The sequence below is a fragment of the Arachis stenosperma genome, chromosome 3 (genome assembly GCF_014773155.1).
Source record: "Arachis stenosperma cultivar V10309 chromosome 3, arast.V10309.gnm1.PFL2, whole genome shotgun sequence".
Classification (NCBI taxonomy): Eukaryota; Viridiplantae; Streptophyta; class Magnoliopsida; order Fabales; family Fabaceae; genus Arachis; species Arachis stenosperma.
This window is the reverse complement of record NC_080379.1, coordinates 124,252,191-124,270,883: the sequence shown is the minus strand read 5'-3', so window position 1 is coordinate 124,270,883 and position 18,693 is coordinate 124,252,191. Positions and strand designations below refer to the sequence as shown.

Sequence of the window (18,693 nt, the reverse complement as noted above, 5' to 3'; positions counted from 1 at the left end):
TACTTCTTGTTCTTTTGTAATAAAAACAGTTTTCTTTTAAGAAAGGTGATGGATTCATAGGACATTCATAACTTTAAGGCATAGACACTAAGACACTAATGATCATAAGACACAAACATAGATAACCATAAGCATAAAATTCGAAAAACAAGAAAGTAAAGAACAAGGAGATTAAAGAATGGGTCCACCTTAGTGATGGCGGCTTGTTCTTCCTCTTGAAGGCCTTATGGAGTGCTTGAGCTCCTCAATGTCTCTTCCTTGTCTTTGTTGCTCCTAGGGAGGTGTTAATTTGCTCCCAATAGTCTTGTGGAGGAAAGTGCTTCCCTTGAGGTATCTCAGGGATTTCATGATGAGAGGGGTCTCTTGTTTGCTCCATCCTTTTCTTAGTGATGGGCTTGAAGTCATGCCTTCTCAGTTGAACCGGCTTTCCTCTTGAATCTCTCTTCCATTGAGCGCCCTCTTCACCAATGTCTGTGAGGACTTGGTCCAACCTTTGATCAAAGTTGACCCTTCTTCATGGCCACAACTTTATAGAAGTGGTCTTGATGCACCCTTGAGATGAATCTCTCCATCTCCCATGACTCGGAGGTGAAAGCTTTTGCCTTCCCTTTCCTCTTTCTAGAGGTTTCTCCGGCCTTGGATGCCATAAATGATTATGGAAAAACAAAAAGCAATGCTTTTACCACACCAAACTGAAAAGGTTTGCTCGTCCTCGAGCAAAAGAAGAAAGAAGAGAGTAGAAGAAGAAGAAATGGAGGAGAGGGAGATGGCTTTGTGGTTCGGCCAAAAGGGAAAGAAGTAGTGTTTAAGGTATGTGAAAATGAAGGAGTGAAGATGGCAGAGGTTTTGAGGTGATTGGTGAATGGGTGAAGAAGAAGAGAGAGGGTGGTGGGGTTGGTGGGGATCCTGTGGGGTCCACAGATCCTGTGGTGTCAAGGAAAAGTCATCCCTGCACCAAATGGCATTTAAAATCACGTTTTGAGCCATTTCTGACGTTAAACGCCGGGCTGGTGCCCATTCCTAGCGTTTAACACCAGGTTCTTGCCCTTTTCTGGCGTTTAACGCCAGTCTGGTGCCCCTTTCTGGCGTTAAACGCCCAGAATGGTGCCAGACTGGGCGTTAAACGCCCAACTGCTAGCCTCACTGGCGTTTAAACGCCAGTGGGTTCTTCCTGTTTTTCATTCTGTTTTTGCTTTTTCAATTGATTTTGTGTCTTCTTATGATCATCAACCTACAAAAAAAAACATAAAATAACAAAGAGAAATAGATAAAATATAACATTGGGTTGCCTCCCAACAAGCGCTTCTTTAATGTCAGTAGCTTGACAGAGGGCTCTCATGGAGCCTCACAGATACTCAGAGCAATGTTGGGACCTCCCAACACCAAACTTAGAGTTTGAATGTGGGGGTTCAACACCAAACTTAGAGTTTGGTTGTGGCCTCCCAACATCAAACTTAGAGTTTGACTGTGGGAGCTCTGTTTGTCTCTGATTTGAGAGAAGCTCTTCATGCTTCTTCTCCATGGTGACAGAGGGATATCCTTGAGCCTTAAACACAAAGGATTCTTCATTCACTTGAATGATCAGTTCACCTCCATCAACATCAATCACAGCCTTTGCTGTGGCTAGGAAGGGTCTGCCAAGGATGATGGATTCATCCATGCACTTCCCAATCTCTAGGACTATGAAATCAGTAGGGATGTAATGGTCTTCAATCTTCACCAAAACATCCTCTACAAGTCCATGAGCTTGTTTTCTTGAGTTGTCTGCCATCTCTAATGAGATTCTTGCAGCTTGTACCTCAAAGATCCCTAGCTTCTCCATTATAGAGAGAGGCATGAGGTTTACACTTGACCCTAAGTCACACAGAGCCTTCTTGAAGGTCATGGTGCCTATGGTACAAGGTATTGAAAACTTCCCAGGATATTGTTTCTTTTGAGGTAATTTCTGCCTATACAAGTCATCCAGTTCTTTGGTGAGCAAAGGAGGTTCATTCTCCCAAGACTCATTTCCAAATAGCTTGTCATTAAGCTTCATGATTGCTCCAAGATATTTAGCAACTTGCTCTTCAGTGACATACTCATCCTCTTCAGAGGAAGAATACTCATCAGAGCTCATGAAAGGCAGAAGTAAGTCCAATGGAATCTCTATGGTCTCATTTTGAGCCTCAGATTCCCATGGTTCCTCATTGGGGAACGCATTGGAGGTCAGTGCACGCCCATTGAGGTCTTCCTCAGTGGCGTTCACTTCCTCTCCTTCCTCTCCAAATTCGGTCAAGTTGATGGCCTTGCACTCTCCTTTTGGATTTTCTTCTGTATTGCTTGGGAGAGTACTAGGAGGGAGTTCAGTGATTTTCTTACTCAGTTGTCCCACTTGTGCCTCCAAATTCCTAATGGAGGACCTTGTTTCAGTCATGAAACTTTGAGTGGTTTTGATTAGATCAGAGACCATGGTTGCTAAGTCAGAGGGGTTCTGCTTAGAATTCTCTGTCTGTTGCTGAGAAGATGATGGAAAAGGCTTGCCATTGCTAAACTTGTTTCTTCCACCATTGTTGTTGTTGAAACCTTGTTGAGGTTTCTCTTGATTCTTCCATGAGAAATTTAGGTGATTTCTCCATGAAGAATTATAGGTGTTTCCATAGGGTTCTCCTAAGTAATTCACCTCTTCCATTGAAGGGTTCTCAGGATCATAAGCTTCTTCTTTAGATGAAGCATCCTTAGTACTGCTTGGTGCATTTTGCATTCCAGACAGACTTTGAGAAATCAAATTGACTTGTTGAGTCAATATCTTGTTCTGAGCCAGTATGGCATTCATAGCATCAATCTCAAGAACTCCTTTCTTCTGACTTGTCCCATTGTTCACAGGATTCCTTTCAGAAGTGTACATGAATTGGTTATTTGCAACCATTTCAATGAGCTCTTGAGCTTCTGTAGGCGTCTTCTTCAGATGAAGAGATCCTCCAGCAGAGCTATCCAAAGACATCTTGGATAGTTCAGAGAGACCATCATAGAAAATACCTATGATGCTCCATTCAGAAAGCATGTCAGATGGACATTTTCTGATCAATTGTTTGTATCTTTCCCAAGCTTCATAGAGGGATTCTCCATCCTTCTGTCTGAAGGTTTGGACTTCCATTCTAAGCTTACTCAATTTTTGAGGTGGAAAGAACTTTGCCAAGAAGGCATTGACTAGCTTTTCCCATGAGTCCAGGCTTTCTTTAGGTTGTGAGTCCAACCATATTCTGGCTCTGTCTCTTACAGCAAAAGGGAATAACATCAGTCTGTAGACCTCAGGGTCAACCCTATTAGTCTTGACTGTGTCACAGATTTGCAAGAATTCAGCTAAGAACTGATGAGGATCTTCCAATGGAAGTCCATGGAACTTGCAATTCTGTTGCATTAGAGAAACTAATTGAGGCTTAAGCTCAAAGTTGTTTGCTCCAATGGCAGGGATAGAGATGCTTCTCCCATAGAAGTCGGGAGTAGGTGCAGTAAAGTCACCTAGCACCTTCCTTGCATTGTTGGCATTGTTGTTGTTTTCGGCTGCCATGGGTTCTTCTTCTTTGAAGAATTCGGTTAGGTCCTCTTCAGAGAGTTGTGCCTTAGCTTCTCTTAGCTTTCGCTTCAAGGTCCTTTCAGGTTCAGGGTCAGCTTCAACAAGAATGCCTTTGTCTTTGTTCCTGCTCATATGAAAGAGAAGAGAACAAGAAAATATGGAATCCTCTATGTCACAATATAGAGATTCCTTGAGGTGTCAGAGGAGAAGAAAAATAGAAGGCAGAAGTAGAAAATTCGAACTTATCAAAGAAGATGGAGTTCGAATTTTGCATTAAGGAATAGTGTTAGTCCATAAACAGAAGGATGTGAGAAGAAGGGAAGTAATTTTCGAAAATTAAGTAAAAGATTTTGAAAATATTTTGAAAAACACTAATTGATTTTCGAAAATAAAAGTGGGAAAGAAATCAAGTGATTTTTGAAAAAGATTTTGAAATTAGAAATCAAAAAGATATGATTGAAAATTATTTAAAAAAAAGATGTGATTAAAAAGATATGATTGAAAAGATATGATTTTAAAAAGATATGATTGAAAAGATATGATTTGAAAACAATTTTAAAAAGATTTGATTTTAGAAATTAATGACTTGCCTAACAAGAAAAGATATGATTCAAACATTAAACCTTTCTCAACAGAAAAGGCAACATACTTGAATTGTTCAATCAAATCATTAATTGTTAGCAAGTATCTTTGAAAAAGGAAAGAAATTGATTTTGAAAACATTTGATTGAAAAGATATGATTTGAAAAAGATTTGATTTTGAAAAACTTTGAAAACTTGAAAAAAAATTGATTTGAAAACAAAATCTTCCCCCTTGTGCCATCCTGGCGTTAAACGCCCAGAATGGTGCACATTCTGGCGTTTAACGCCCAATGCACTACCTTTTTGGGCGTTAAACGCCCAACCAGGCACCCTGGCTGGCGTTTAAACGCCAATCTGTCCTTCTTCACTGGGCGTTTTGAACGCCCAGCTTTTTCTGTATAATTCCTCTGCAGTATGTTCTGAATCTTTAATTCTCTGTATTACTGACTTGAAAAGACACAAATTAAAAATATTTTTGGATTTTTAATAATCAAAAATGCAACTAAAATCAAATAACAATGCATGCAAGACACCAAACTTAGCAGTTTGTATACTATTGACACTAAAAAGATGAGAATGCACATGAGAAACAACAAAACACTCAAGTCAATAGAATTCAAAGATCAAAACAAGGAAATCATCAAGAACATCTTGAAGATTAATGAAGACACATGAATGAATGCATGCAATTGACACCAAACTTAAAATGAGACACTAGACTCAAACAAGAAACATAAAATATTTCTGGTTTTTATGATTTTGTAAATTTTTTTTTTATTTTTCGAAAATTAGGTGGAAAAGAAAATAAAGACATCAAAATTCTTAATGAGAATTCTAGGAATCATGCAATGTTAGTCTAAAGCTTTAGTCTAAAGGAATTAGACATAGCTAGCCAAGCTTCAGCAGGACATTGCATTCAAGATCTAAATTGATGAGGATCAATCAGCTTTGGTGATGATAAGAACATCACCTTGAAACACTAGAATTCATTCTTAAGAACTCTGAAGAAAAAATACCTAATCTAAGCAACAAGATGAACCGTCAGTTGTCCATACACAAACAATCCCTGGCAACGGTGCCAAAAACTTGGTGCACGAAATTGTGATCACTACAACTTCGCACAACTAACCAGCAAGTGCACTGGGTCGTCCAAGTAATACCTTACGCGAGTAAGGGTCGATCCCACGGAGATTGTTGGTATGAAGCAAGCTATGGTCACCTTGTAAATCTTAGTCAGGCAGACTCAAAGGGGTATGGTGATATACGAATAAAGCATAAAGATAAAGATAGAGATACTTATGTATATCATTGGTGAGAGCTTCAGATAAGCGTATGAAGATGCTTTCCCTTCCGTCTCTCTGCTTTCCTTCTGTCTTCATCCAATCCTTCTTACTCCTTGATGGTGTTTTTGTGGAAAAACAAATTTCCAACACACAAATCCAACCGGCAAGTGTACCGGGTCTCATCAAGTAATAATAACTCACTTAGAGTGAGGTCGATCCCACAGGGATTGATGGATCTAGCAATTTTAGTGGGTGATTAGTTTAGTCAAGCTAACATTGAAGTGAATTTGGATGAGGTGTAGCCAACAGAAAGTAAATAGCAAGGAAAATTAAAGTGCAGAAAGTAAAATTGCAAGTAACTTAAAGAACAAGAAAGTAAAATTGCAAGAATCTTAAATGACAAGAAATGTAAATTGCATCAAATGTAAAAGGGGATTGGGTGCAAGAAATTTAAAGGAAAGTAATAAGCAGCACTTAGAATAATTGCAGAATAATTAAATTGCATGAAAAGTAAAAGGACTTGGGTGCTGGGAATTAAAATTTAACAAGAGAATGTAAGGAGCAATCAAGCAGAAGAATTACTTGCAACAAATCTTAAACAGAAAGCAGAATTGCTTGAAGAAGCAAACAGAAATTAAATTCAGATTAATTGCCAAATGAGGTTGAAGATCTCAGGAACTCAAAGAGACTAGAAAACAAGTCTAGATCTCAATTCCTTCCTTGATCCAACCAAGAACAATTGCAGAAGGAGAGAAGATAAATGAATTGCAGTATTAAAAGAGAAGATGAAGCAGTATGTGAATTTCAATTATGCAGAAAAAGTAAACAAGAGATCTTAAGATGAGAATGAAACAGAATTCCTCCAATCTCACTCAAGATTCAAAACAGATAAGAAAACTAAAGGAGAGAGCTATCTATTCCTAATGGAGCCGGCCTCCTCTACAAAGATGGAAAATGATGCCTTATATAGGCTTTACAAAATAAAATGAAAATGAAATCAAAACAAATTACAAAAATGAAAATCCTAATTTAATTGATCCATGTGCCTTTGAGTGATGATGTGGGCTTTGCTTGCTTTGGATTTGAGGAGAAATGGGTTTGGTTGGCCTTGATTCAATTTGGTGAGGAATTGAATTAAATTGAATTTTGGTTGATTTTTGGCCCATGACACTCCCAGGAGGCTGCCCTGCCCTTGTGGAGGGCAGGGCAGAAAATTGATGCATGTTGGTGCGGCAGAATCAAGAATTGGTGCGCCAGAAATTGCCTTGGTGCATAGGATGCTGCCCTGCCCTCGCGGAGGGCAGGGCAGGAAATTTTGGTGCTGCCAGGATCGAGCTTGGTGCGTGCTGGTGCTGCCAGGAATGTGCCACGGTGCGCCAGATCCACTTCTTGGTGCGCCAGATTTGTGCACCATCCAAATGCTGCCCTGCCCTCGCGGAGGGCAGGGCAGTGTTTTCACTTTGATGTCCCAAGTTCGAACCATGGCCGAAACACACGCTACTTAATTTCCTTGGCTTCCTTGTGTCTCCCTCTTCGAGCCTTGGTGGAAGCATTTTGGTTTATTTTTGCTTGTTTTTGGCCCTTAAAGATGCCTTTCGTTCCTGCCTCAATTGGACGCCAAATATGGATTTCTATATATCGTTGGAAAGCTCTGAATGTCAGCTTTCCAACGCAACTAGAAGCACATCAATTGGACGTCTGTAGCTCAAGTTATAGCCATTTGAAGGAGGCATGGTCATGCTGTGAGCGCCCAGATTTTAACTTAGCGAAAATTTTGCTTCCAATCCTTAATGTGCATCACGATCCTGCCCTTGGCAAGGGCAGGGCAGAATCGTGCTGGCTGCTTCCTTCCTTGATTTGGTCATGGGCCACGCTTTTAAAAGCGTGGCCTAAGGCTCCAAAGTGTACCCCAACTTCAAAGTGTACCCCAAAGCTCTTTTTTTCTCCTTTTTTGTGCTTCTTTGCTTCTTTTTCTTCTTATTTCCTACAAGATTTATAAAATTAAAATATCAAGAAAATATATCATTTAAGTACAAAAAGCATTCAATATTTAAGCACAAATCATCAATTTCTTGTATGAAAAACATAGAAAAATAGGTATATGATGACTTGTCATCACTCCTTTCCATGGCAAGCTTATGCAAGGGTTTCACCGTTGTCAATGGCTACCTCCCATCCTCTCAGTGAAAATGTTCCTATGCTCTGTCACAGCATATGGCTAATCAGCTGTCGGTTCTCGGTCAGACCGGAATAGAATCCAGTGATTCTTTTGCGTCTGTCACTAACGCCCCGCCTGCTAGGAGTTTGAAGCACGTCACAGTCATTCAATCATTGAATCCTACTCAGAATACCACAGACAAGGTTAGACCTTCCGGATTCTCTTGAATGCCACCATCAGTTCTCGCCTATACCACGAAGACTCTGATCTCACGGAATGGCTGGCTCGTTTGTCAGGCGAGCACTCGGTTGTCAGGTGATCAACCATGCATCGTGTATCAGGAATCCAAGAGATAAGCACTAGAGCCTTGTTTGCTTGTAGAACAGAAGTGGTTGTCAGTCACTTTGTTCATAAGTGAGAATGATGATGAGTGTCACGGATCATCACATTCATCAAGTTGGAGAACAAGTGATATCTTGGACAAAGAACAAGTGGAATTGAATAGAAGAACAATAGTAATTGCATTAATACTCGAGGTACAGCAGAGCTCCACACCTTAATCTATGGTGTGTAGAAACTCCACCATTGAAAATACATAAGTGATAGTGTGATCATTGGTTTCGGCCCCAGAGAGGGAACCAGAAGAACCAAGATGAAAATACAATAGTAAAAGGTCCTACTTATAGAAAACTAGTAGCCTAAGGTTTATAAAGATGAGTAAATGACATAAAAATCCACTTCCGGGCCCACTTGGTGTGTGCTTGGGCTGAGCAATGAAGCATTTTTCGTGTAGAGAGTCTTCTTGGAGTTAAACGCCAGCTTTTATGCCAGTTTGGGCGTTTAACTCCCATTTTGGTGCCAGTTCCAGCGTTTAACGCTGGGATTTCTGAGGGTGACTTTGAACGCCGGTTTGGGCCATCAAATCTTGGGCAAAGTATGGACTATCATATATTGCTGGAAAGCCCAGGATGTCTAGTTTCCAACGCCGTTGAGAGCGCGCCAATTGGGCTTCTGTAGCTCCAGAAAATCCACTTCGAGTGCAGGGAGGTCAGAATCCAACAGCATCTGTAGTCCTTTTCAGTCTCTGAATCAGATTTTTGCTCAGGTCCCTCAATTTCAGCCAGAAAATACCTGAAATCACAGAAAAACACACAAACTCATAGTAAAGTCCAGAAAAGTGAATTTTAACTAAAAACTAATAAAAATATACTAAAAACTAACTAGATCATACTAAAAATATACTAAAAACAATGCCAAAAAGGGTACAAATTATCCGCTCATCACAACACCAAACTTAAATTGTTGCTTGTCCCCAAGCAACTGAAAATCAAATAAGATAAAAAGAAGAGAATATACTATAGACTCCAAATTATCAATGAAACTTAGCTCCAAATTAGATGAGCGGGACTAGTAGCTTTTTGCCTCCGAACAGTTTTGGCATCTCACTTTATCCTTTGAGGTTCAGAATGATTGGCTTCTTTAGGAACTCAGAATCCAGATAGTGTTATTGATTCTCTTAGTTAAGTTTGATGATTCTTGAACACAGCTACTTATTGAGTCTTGGCCGTGGCCCAAAGCACTCTGTCTTCCAGTATTACCACCGGATACATACATGCCACAGACACATAATTGGGTGAACCTTTTCAGATTGTGACTCAGCTTTGCTAGAGTCCCCAAATAGAGGTGTCCAGGGTTCTTAAGCACACTCTTTTTGCCTTGGATCACAACTTTATTTCTTTCTTTTTCTTTCTTTTTCTTTCTTTTCCTTTTTTTTTCGTTTCTTTTTCTTTCTTTTTTTTTTTGTATTCACTGCTTTTTCTTGCTTCAAGAATCATTTTTATGATTTTTCAGATCCTCAGTAACATGTCTCCTTTTTCATCATTCTTTCAAGAGCCAACAATTTTAACATTCATGAACAACAAATTTAAAAGACATATGCACTGTTCAAGCATACATTCAGAAAAAAAAAAGTATTGCCACCACATCAAACTAATTAAGCTAGTTTTAAAGATGAATTCGAAATCCTGTACTTCTTGTTCTTTTGTAATAAAAACAGTTTTCTTTTAAGAAATGTGATGGATTCATAGGACATTCATAACTTTAAGGCATAGACACTAAGACACTAATGATCATAAGACACAAACATAGATAACCATAAGCATAAAATTCGAAAAACAAGAAAGTAAAGAACAAGGAGATTAAAGAATGGGTCCACCTTAGTGATGGCGGCTTGTTCTTCCTCTTGAAGGCCTTATGGAGTGCTTGAGCTCCTCAATGTCTCTTCCTTGTCTTTGTTGCTCCTAGGGAGGTGTTAATTTGCTCCCAATAGTCTTGTGGAGGAAAGTGCTTCCCTTGAGGTATCTCAAGGATTTCATGATGAGAGGGGTCTCTTGTTTGCTCCATCCTTTTCTTAGTGATGGGCTTGAAGTCATGCCTTCTCAGTTGAACCGGCTTTCCTCTTGAATCTCTCTTCCATTGAGCGCCCTCTTCACCAATGTCTGTGAGGACTTGGTCCAACCTTTGATCAAAGTTGACCCTTCTTCATGGCCACAACTTTATAGAAGTGGTCTTGATGCACCCTTGAGATGAATCTCTTCATCTCCCATGACTCGGAGGTGAAAGCTTTTGCCTTGCCTTTCCTCTTTCTAGAGGTTTCTCCGACCTTGGATGCCATAAATGATTATGAAAAACAAAAAGCAATGCTTTTACCACACCAAACTGAAAAGGTTTGCTCGTCCTCGAGCAAAAGAAGAAAGAAGAGAGTAGAAGAAGAAAAAATGGAGGAGAGGGAGATGGCTTTGTGGTTCGGCCAAAAGGGAAAGAAGTAGTGTTTAAGGTGTGTGAAAATGAAGGAGTGAAGATGGCAGAGGTTTTGAAGTGATTGGTGAATGGGTGAAGAAGAAGAGAGAGGGTGGTGGGGTTGGTGGGGATCCTGTGGGGTCCACAGATCCTGTGGTGTCAAGGAAAAGTCATCCCTGCACCAAATGGCATTCAAAATCACGTTTTTAGCCGTTTCTGGCGTTAAACGTCGGGCTGGTGCCCATTCCTGGCGTTTAACGCCAGGTTCTTGCCCTTTTCTGGCGTTTAACGCCAGTCTGGTGCCCCTTTCTGGCGTTAAACGCCCAGAATGGTTCCAGACTGGGCGTTAAACGCCCAACTGCTAGCCTCACTGGCGTTTAAACGCCAGTGGGTTCTTCCTGTTTTTCATTCTGTTTTTGCTTTTTCAATTGATTTTGTGTCTTCTTATGATCATCAACCTACAAAAAAAACATAAAATAACAAAGAGAAATAGATAAAATATAACATTGGGTTGCCTCCCAACAAGCGCTTCTTTAATGTCAGTAGCTTGACAGAGGGCTCTCATGGAGCCTCACAGATACTCAGAGCAATGTTGGGACCTCCCAACACCAAACTTAGAGTTTGAATGTGGGGGTTCAACACCAAACTTAGAGTTTGGTTGTGGCCTCCCAACACCAAACTTAGAGTTTGACTGTGGGGGCTCTGTTTGTCTCTGATTTGAGAGAAGCTCTTCATGCTTCTTCTCTATAGTGACAGAGGGATATCCTTGAGCCTTAAACACAAAGGATTCTTCATTCACTTGAATGATCAGTTCACCTCCATCAACATCAATCACAGCCTTTGCTGTGGCTAGGAAGGGTCTGCCAAGGATGATGGATTCATCCATGCACTTCCCAGTCTCTAGGACTATGAAATCAGTAGGGATGTAATGGTCTTCAATCTTCACCAAAATATCCTCTACAAGTCCATGAGCTTGTTTTCTTGAGTTGTCTGCCATCTCTAATGAGATTCTTGCAGCTTGTACCTCAAAGATCCCTAGCTTCTCCATTACAGAGAGAGGCATGAGGTTTACACTTGACCCTAAGTCACACAGAGCCTTCTTGAAGGTCATGGTGCCTATGGTACAAGGTATTGAAAACTTCCCAGGATCTTGTTTCTTTTGAGGTAATTTCTGCCTATACAAGTCATCCAGTTCTTTGGTGAGCAAAGGAGGTTCATTCTCCCAAGACTCATTTCCAAATAGCTTGTCATTAAGCTTCATGATTGCTCCAAGATATTTAGCAACTTGCTCTTCAGTGACATACTCATCCTCTTCAGAGGAAGAATACTCATCAGAGCTCATGAAAGGCAGAAGTAAGTCCAATGGAATCTCTATGGTCTCATTTTGAGCCTCAGATTCCCATGGTTCCTCATTGGGGAACGCATTGGAGGTCAGTGCACGCCCATTGAGGTCTTCCTCAGTGGCGTTCACTTCCTCTCCTTCCTCTCCAAATTCGGTCATGTTGATGGCCTTGCACTCTCCTTTTGGATTTTCTTCTGTATTGCTTGGGAGAGTACTAGGAGGGAGTTCAGTGATTTTCTTACTCAGTTGTCCCACTTGTGCCTCCAAATTCCTAATGGAGGACCTTGTTTCAGTCATGAAACTTTGAGTGGTTTTGATTAGATCAGAGACCATGGTTGCTAAGTCAGAGGGGTTCTGCTTAGAATTCTCTGTCTGTTGCTGAGAAGATGATGGAAAAGGCTTGCCATTGCTAAACCTGTTTCTTCCACCATTGTTGTTGTTGAAACCTTGTTGAGGTTTCTCTTGATTCTTCCATGAGAAATTTGGGTGATTTCTCCATGAAGAATTATAGGTGTTTCCATAGTGTTCTCCTAAGTAATTCACCTCTTCCATTGAAGGGTTCTCAGGATCATAAGCTTCTTCTTCAGATGAAGCATCCTTAGTACTGCTTGGTGCATTTTGCATTCCAGAAAGACTTTGAGAAATCAAATTGACTTGTTGAGTCAATATCTTGTTCTGAGCCAGTATGGCATTCAGAGTATCAATCTCAAGAACTCCTTTCTTCTGACTTGTCCCATTGTTCACAGGATTCCTTTCAGAAGTGTACATGAATTGGTTATTTGCAACCATTTCAATGAGCTCTTGAGCTTCTGTAGGCGTCTTCTTCAGATGAAGAGATCCTCCAGCAGAGGTATCCAAAGACATCTTGGATAGTTCAGAGAGACCATCATAGAAAATACCTTTGATGCTCCATTCAGAAAGCATGTCAGATGGACATTTTCTGATCAATTGTTTGTATCTTTCCCAAGCTTCATAGAGGGATTCTCCATCCTTCTGTCTGAAGGTTTGGACTTCCATTCTAAGCTTACTCAATTTTTGAGGTGGAAAGAACTTTGCCAAGAAGGCATTGACTAGCTTTTCCCATGAATCCAGGCTTTCTATAGGTTGTGAGTCCAACCATATTCTGGCTCTGTCTCTTACAGCAAAAGGGAATAGCATCAGTCTGTAGACCTCAGGGTCAACCCTATTAGTCTTGACTGTGTCACAGATTTGCAAGAATTCAGCTAAGAACTGATGAGGATCTTCCAATGGAAGTCCATGGAACTTGCAATTCTGTTGCATTAGAGAAACTAATTGAGGCTTAAGCTCAAAGTTGTTTGCTCCAATGGCAGGGATAGAGATGCTTCTCCCATAGAAGTCGGGAGTAGGTGCAGTAAAGTCACCTAGCACCTTCCTTGCATTGTTGGCATTGTTGTTGTTTTCGGCTGCCATGGGTTCTTCTTCTTTGAAGAATTCGGTTAGGTCCTCTTCAGAGAGTTGTGCCTTAGCTTATCTTAGCTTTCGCTTCAAGGTCCTTTCAGGTTCAGGGTCAGCTTCAACAAGAATGCCTTTGTCTTTGTTCCTGCTCATATGAAAGAGAAGAGAACAAGAAAATGTGGAATCCTCTATGTCACAATATAGAGATTCCTTGAGGTGTCAGAGGAGAAGAAAAATAGAAGGCAGAAGTAGAAAATTCGAACTTATCAAAGAAGATGGAGTTCGAATTTTGCATTAAGGAATAGTGTTAGTCCATAAACAGAAGGATGTGAGAAGAAGGGAAGTAATTTTCGAAAATTAAGTAAAAGATTTTGAAAATATTTTGAAAAACACTAATTGATTTTCGAAAATAAAAGTGGGAAAGAAATCAAGTGATTTTTGAAAAAGATTTTGAAATTAGAAATAAAAAAGATATGATTGAAAACTATTTAAAAAAAAGATGTGATTAAAAAAATATGATTGAAAAGATATGATTTTAAAAAGATATGATTGAAAAGATATGATTTGAAAACAATTTTAAAAAGATTTGATTTTAGAAATTAATGACTTGCCTAACAAGAAAAGATATGATTCAAACATTAAACCTTTCTCAACAGAAAAGGCAACATACTTGAATTGTTCAATCAAATCATTAATTGTTAGCAAGTATCTTTGAAAAAGGAAAGAAATTGATTTTGAAAACATTTGATTGAAAATATATGATTTGAAAAAGATTTGATTTTGAAAAACTTTGAAAACTTGAAAAAAAATTGATTTGAAAACAAAATCTTCCCCCTTGTGCCATCCTGGCGTTAAACGCCCAGAATGGTGCACATTCTGGCGTTTAACGCCCAATGCACTACCTTTTTGGGCGTTAAACGCCCAACCAGGCACACTGGCTGGCGTTTAAACGCCAGTCTGTCCTTCTTCATTGGGCGTTTTGAACGCCCAGCTTTTTCTGTATAATTCCTATGCAGTATGTTCTGAATCTTCAATTCTCTGTATTATTGACTTGAAAAGACACAAATTAAAAATATTTTTGAATTTTTAATAATCAAAAATGCAACTAAAATCAAATAACAATGCATGCAAGACACCAAACTTAGCAGTTTGTATACTATTGACACTAAAAAGATGAGAATGCACATGAGAAACAACAAAACACTCAAGTCAATAGAATTTAAAGATCAAAACAAGGAAATCATCAAGAACATCTTGAAGATTAATGAAGACACATGAATGAATGCATGCAATTGACACCAAACTTAAAATGAGACACTAGACTCAAACAAGAAACATAAAATATTTCTGGTTTTTATGATTTTGTAAATTTTTTTTTTATTTTTCGAAAATTAGGTGGAAAAGAAAATAAAGACATCAAAATTCTTAATGAGAATTCCAGGAATCATGCAATGTTAGTCTAAAGCTTTAGTCTAAAGGAATTAGACATAGCTAGCCAAGCTTCAGCAGGACATTGCATTCAAGAGCTAAATTGATGAGGATCAATCAGCTTTGGTGATGATAAGAACATCACCTTGAAACACTAGAATTCATTCTTAAGAACTCTGAAGAAAAAATACCTAATCTAAGCAACAAGATGAACCGTCAGTTGTCCATACACAAACAATCCCCGGCAACGGCGCCAAAAACTTGGTGCACGAAATTGTGATCACTACAACTTCGCACAACTAACCAGCAAGTGCACTGGGTCGTCCAAGTAATACCTTACGCGAGTAAGGGTCGATCCCACGGAGATTGTTGGTATGAAGCAAGCTATGGTCACCTTGTAAATCTTAGTCAGGCAGACTCAAAGGGGTATGGTGATATACGAATAAAGCATAAAGATAAAGATAGAGATACTTATGTATATCATTGGTGAGAGCTTCAGATAAGCGTATGAAGATGCTTTCCCTTCCGTCTCTCTGCTTTCCTACTGTCTTCATCCAATCCTTCTTACTCCTTTCCATGGCAAGCTTATGCAAGGGTTTCACCGTTGTCAATGGCTACCTCCCATCCTCTCAGTGAAAATGTTCCTATGCTCTGTCACAGCATATGGCTAATCAGCTGTCGGTTCTCGGTCAGGCCGGAATAGAATCCAGTGATTCTTTTGCGTCTGTCACTAACGCCCCGCCTGCTAGGAGTTTGAAGCACGTCACAGTCATTCAATCATTGAATCCTACTCAGAATACCACAGAAAAGGTTAGACCTTCCGGATTCTCTTGAATGCCGCCATCAGTTCTCGCCTATACCACGAAGACTCTGATCTCACGGAATGGCTGGCTCGTTTGTCAGGCGAGCACTCGGTTGTCAGGCGAGCAACCATGCATCGTGTATCAGGAATCCAAGAGATAAGCACTAGAGCCTTGTTTGCTTGTAGAACAGAAGTGGTTGTCAGTCACTTTGTTCATAAGTGAGAATGATGATGAGTGTCACGGATCATCACATTCATCAAGTTGGAGAACAAGTGATATCTTGGACAAAGAACAAGTGGAATTGAATAGAAGAACAATAGTAATTGCATTAATACTCGAGGTACAGTAGAGCTCCACACCTTAATCTATGGTGTGTAGAAACTCCACCGTTGAAAATACATAAGTGATAGTGTGATCATTGGTTTCGGCCCCAGAGAGGGAACCCGAAGAACCAAGATGAAAATACAATAGTAAAAGGTCCTACTTATAGAAAACTAGTAGCCTAAGGTTTACAAAGATGAGTAAATGACATAAAAATCCACTTCCGGGCCCACTTGGTGTGTGCTTGGGCTGAGCAATGAAGCATTTTTCGTGTAGAGAGTCTTCTTGGAGTTAAACGCCAGCTTTTATGCCAGTTTGGGCGTTTAACTCCCATTTTGGTGCCAGTTCCGGCGTTTAACGCTGGGATTTCTGAGGGTGACTTTGAACGCCGGTTTGGGCCATCAAATCTTGGGCAAAGTATGGACTATCATATATTGCTGGAAAGCCCAGGATGTCTACTTTCCAACGCCGTTGAGAGCGTGCCAATTGGGCTTCTGTAGCTCCAGAAAATCCACTTCGAGTGCAGGGAGGTCAGAATCCAACAGCATCTGCAGTCCTTTTCAGTCTCTGAATCAGATTTTTGCTCAGGTCCCTCAATTTCAGCCAGAAAATACTTGAAATCACAGAAAAACACACAAACTCATAGTAAAGTCCAGAAAAGTGAATTTTAACTAAAAACTAATAAAAATATACTAAAAACTAACTAAATCATACTAAAAATATACTAAAAACCATGCCAAAAAGGGTACAAATTATCCGCTCATCAGCCATCCTGAAAAAGGGAAAAGAAACGTAGCATGTAAGTTAAAGGGTTAGAGCAAGGAAGAGGACATTACGAGTGATAATCAATGCCCAGGTAAGGAAAATAGTGAACGAAAGACATGGTCGTGATTCTATGGGATCAGTTCATCAATGGAAATATAGCAAGGGAATATGATGGCAAGATGCAAGATGTTTATTAGCATGCCGGCAAAGGCATGAGTAGCATAGATCAAGCATTAATTGCCTAAATTGATTATCGAGTGTTTCAAACTAACAATCTGTTTGTATTGATAATTATATTCAATCAATAAAATATTGAAAGGGGTTTTGTGAAAAGCAGGTGTTAGAGTAGTAGGATAGAATAATTTAAAAAAAATGCACAACGCCATACGGGCTTTTTCACAAACACTTAGCATGCATGTTTAATATAATAGGGAGAGAATTAAATTGGAACATGCAAGCATCCCAAGAAATAATTAATATTAATTGTCAAACAACTCCATAAGAATAATCACAAGCATTTATAGAAGAAATCACCCATTAAGATATCTAACACCAAGTAGAGTAATGCAAAAATAAATAATTAAGAGGAATAAGGGAGAAAAAATAGAAAGAAAGAACCTTGAGAATAAGGGGATAAAGGGAGGGATGATGGAGAAAGGGAGATTGAGAAAATATGAGAGAACGGGGAAAAAGAAGAAGATAGAAAAGATAGAGAGAGAGAGAGAGAGGAAGAAGATAGAAGAAGAAAGAGGGGAGAAGAAAATAAGATTAGAGAAGAAAAGATATAAAAAGAGGCGGCACAAGGATTAGGTTGCACTACGCTGATGACGCGTACGCGTGGTGGACGCGTACGCATGGGTTGCGCAGAAAGGAAGGTGACGCATATGCGTCGGTCACGCGGACATGTGACCGTATTTGTGCTACTAGCGCGAGTGCAACGTGGCTCTCGCACAACCCTCTGTTCAAATTGGGATGTGTACCAAAATGCCATATGATGCGTGCGCGTCAACTACGCGTACGCGTGAAAACCTATAAGTTGTAAATGATGCGAGCGCGTCTGGGACGCGTACGTGTGATGCAATTTGTGCCTCGGGCACAGTGCCAGCACCAAACCAGCCCAACTTTCGGCCAATACACCTCTTACGTCGATTTTTTAGGGTCACGCGTACGCGTGGGTGACGCGCACGCATGGGGGGCGGCTGATTTCGCAAATGACACGGATGCATCAGGGATGTGCCCACGTGGGCGTATTTGTGCCTAAGGCACGCCTCCAGCCACGCTCCCGTGTAACTCTCTGTTCAAACCCCTTTTTCACGCGTGCACATAGGTCGCGAACGCGTCATCGACGCTCGCGCGTCATGTGCCTCCCCTTTTCTTTATGCAGAATGCAGAATGCAGACTATATATAATACTAATGGGAAGAGTTACTAAAAATAAAACTAAGAAAAGAAAGAACGATCATACCATGGTGGGTTGACTCCTACACAGCACTTTTCTTTAACGTCCTTAAGTTGTACGGTCCACTAGCTTAGTCTTCTAATGTGGGTGGATCCTCCAAGAGGAAGATCTCCAGCTCCTTATTTTTCTTCATCTGCTCACCGTGATATAGCTTAAGGCAATGTCCATTTACCTTGATGAATTTAGAGCTCGAAGGATGACTTAGGTGAAAGACTCCGTATGGTTCTGCCTTCTCTACTCTATAGGAACCTTCCCATCTTGATCTCAGCTTCCCCAGCATGAGCCTTAGTCTGGAGTTGTAGAGGAGAACTAATTCCCCAGGTCTGAACTCTCTCCTTTTAATGTGCTTGTCATGCACAGCCTTCATCTTTTCTTTGTATAGCCTGGAGTTATCATACGCTTCTAGGCGAAGGTTCCCTAATTCTTGTAGTTGCATCTTCCTTTCAGCTCCGGCCCTCTCAAATCCCATGTTGATTTCACTTACCGCCCAGAATGCCTTGTGCTCTATCTCGACTGGGAGGTGACAGGCCTTTCCATAAACTAAGCAGAAGGGGCTCATCCCTATAGGTGTCTTATATGCTGTCCAATATGCCCAAAGTGCATCTTGTAGCCTGGTGCTCCAGTCCTTCCTATGAGGCTTGACTATCTTCTCCAGGATATGCTTTATCTCTCTGTTAGACACCTCTACTTGTTCGTTAGTCTGCGAGTGGTAAGCAGTTGCTACCTTGTGAATAATGCCATGCTTCTTCAGTAGAGCGGTCAGTCTCCTGTTACAGAAATGGGTG

The 18,693-nt window shown here is 40.3% G+C and overlaps 2 non-coding genes across 2 annotated transcripts; both read left to right on the top strand.

The window, feature by feature from the left end:
* Nucleotides 1-3,038: 3,038 nt before the first annotated feature.
* Nucleotides 3,039-3,142, top strand: LOC130972561 (small nucleolar RNA R71). Its single transcript, XR_009083723.1, has one exon. It is a non-coding gene; the product is annotated as a small nucleolar RNA R71 (small nucleolar RNA).
* A 9,497-nt stretch (nt 3,143-12,639) lies between these two features.
* LOC130972560 (small nucleolar RNA R71) lies at nt 12,640-12,743 on the top strand. Its single transcript, XR_009083722.1, has one exon. It is a non-coding gene; the product is annotated as a small nucleolar RNA R71 (small nucleolar RNA).
* The last annotated feature ends 5,950 nt before the right edge of the window (nt 12,744-18,693 follow it).